This window comes from Anopheles funestus, chromosome 3RL (assembly GCF_943734845.2).
Source record: "Anopheles funestus chromosome 3RL, idAnoFuneDA-416_04, whole genome shotgun sequence".
Taxonomy (NCBI): domain Eukaryota; kingdom Metazoa; phylum Arthropoda; class Insecta; order Diptera; family Culicidae; genus Anopheles; species Anopheles funestus.
Genome location: NC_064599.1, coordinates 79,988,247 through 79,990,379, shown reverse-complemented (window position 1 = coordinate 79,990,379; position 2,133 = coordinate 79,988,247). Strand labels below are relative to the sequence as shown.

Genomic DNA, 2,133 nt, shown 5'->3' with positions numbered 1-2,133 from the left:
TAAGCAACAAAGTTTACTTCTTAAAAAGCATTAAAAGTACGGCCCTTAGACAGCTTTTAATCTCTAAAATTTAGAATCTGTTTTAATAGACATTTTCGGGCACTTTGTGCTTGATTTTGAATACAGGAAAATATTTTTTTTTCACAAATAATTAATATTCCTATAAAATATGAACGAACTCCTTCACCAGATGTGCATAAAACGTTTAATTTTCCTTTCACCATCACCGAGGTTCCATGGTGTAATGGTTAGCACTTTGGACTCTGAATCCAACGATCCGAGTTCAAATCTCGGTGGGACCTAAACGGCACAGATAAAAATTTCGTTTTTATATCTGAATATATTATCAGTTTGCATACTTCTCTTTCATAAAAACAAGCTACTTTTGTTAGATTTATTTGACCAATAGAGGAGTCGTATGAGCATTTAAATGAATTTGTAAAATGTGTAAAAATGTAATAATATTTAAATTATATTGCACTAATATCCAATAGAAAAATATCCAATAAATAAAATTAAAATCTGCTCTGGTGATAAAATTAAACAGTTTCGATCAATTATTCAATTTTTCGACAAAATTGAATTTTTGATGTTTTTCGTCAACACATTTTTATGGTTGTTGCATCAAACGTTCGATATATTTACCGGCGCATACAATGTTGCAAAGTGCCGCTTGTACATTGGCGGATGACATTTGGCCATTCTTGCAGCATTTCCATTCCATTACATGCGCACTTGAAATGCAACTTCATGTTTTTTTTCGCTCAAATTTGTAATATGTTGGTTGGACGCCGGGTGGGGAGTAGGGGTGTGAGGAAAAAAACGGGAAACATGTTAAAAAACCTCGATTGCACTCGGATGGGTTGTTTGATAAGAGGAAACATACACACATTTATACACACATACACGAACCAAACAGTTGTTAACGCTTGTCTGTTGCTTGTCCTACGTTCCCTTGGTTGCATATGCATATTTACTTTTCATGCTTCATTTTCGTTTTTGCAAAAAGTGGTTTTATTTTTATTGCTGACTGTTTTTTCTTCTTTCTTCTCTTCACCTACCTTTGTTTCTTTTTGCTCTTAGTAATTTGCCTTTGGGTCCAACACAATTTCAGTACACAGTTCTTTGTAAAGTGTTTCTCTTTTTTGGGTGACGAAAAGCATATCGAAAACCGTTTTTGGCTTGATGGTTCGTTCTCTCTCTCTCTCTCTCTCTCTCTCTCTCTCTTTTTCTATCTTTGTTTTCCTCTTGAATTTGTTTGCAGGTGTGAATCGTGCGGAAGGGTAGTTTGAAAACATGTGAAAACCATGATCGTCCCTCCAGAATGCTTAATTTTGCAACAGGCCCCGGGATGCACTTTGTTCTTTTCGTTTCATGTGCTCTTAATTTTTTGTGTGTGCGGGTTTTTTGCTTTGCCGGTTTGGTTGATTTTTTTTTCGAAGTTCTGCACAATGGGATAGATAAGCGTAAAGAGAGAGTAAAATACGTAATTTTTTTTTTATCACAGAAGTTCAAAAATATAAATAAAAATGTTCAAAACTTTATTAATTTATTTTGAACTATAAAAAAATTTTCTTTTATTTAATCTTTTGCAATTTTTCAGCATTGCATGAAACTTTTTTGTTTATATTAATTTCCGGGAGATTACATTGTGCAGTCCTGTTTGTTTTTTATATCTACTCTTTTTTCCTTTTGAAGCACATGAAAAGTGAATTAAAAACATTAAAACCAAAATTCTTCACGAAAACAAAACAACAACAAAAAAACCATAAGCTCAAGTGCATGCACACATACAACACGGTTGAATATGCATACGGACCACACCGGGACGTAAAACATATTAGCTCAAATGCATCAAAACATACATTCAACAACAAAAAAACAAAACGAACAAGCAAGCAATATGCTCCAACTTAGCGAAACCCCTGTTTTTCGGGATTCCGCCTTCCTTCTCGGTTGGGCAGCGTTGGACATAATGAAATTTGTTTCTCGTTTGCATTCTCGTGGCTTCTGGCTTCTGTGCCCTGTATTTGGAGATGGACTTTATAAAATTTATTACAAAAAAAAAAGGAAATGGAACATGAAAATTGGACGCAACGTGTGGATGAAGTAACACAAATAAAAAAAATTGCG

The 2,133-nt window shown here is 34.1% G+C and overlaps 1 non-coding gene across 1 annotated transcript; it reads left to right on the top strand.

Moving 5' to 3' along the window:
- Positions 1 to 230: 230 nt before the first annotated feature.
- Trnaq-cug (transfer RNA glutamine (anticodon CUG)) lies at positions 231 to 302 on the top strand. Its single transcript has one exon. It is a non-coding gene; the product is annotated as a tRNA-Gln (tRNA).
- The last annotated feature ends 1,831 nt before the right edge of the window (positions 303 to 2,133 follow it).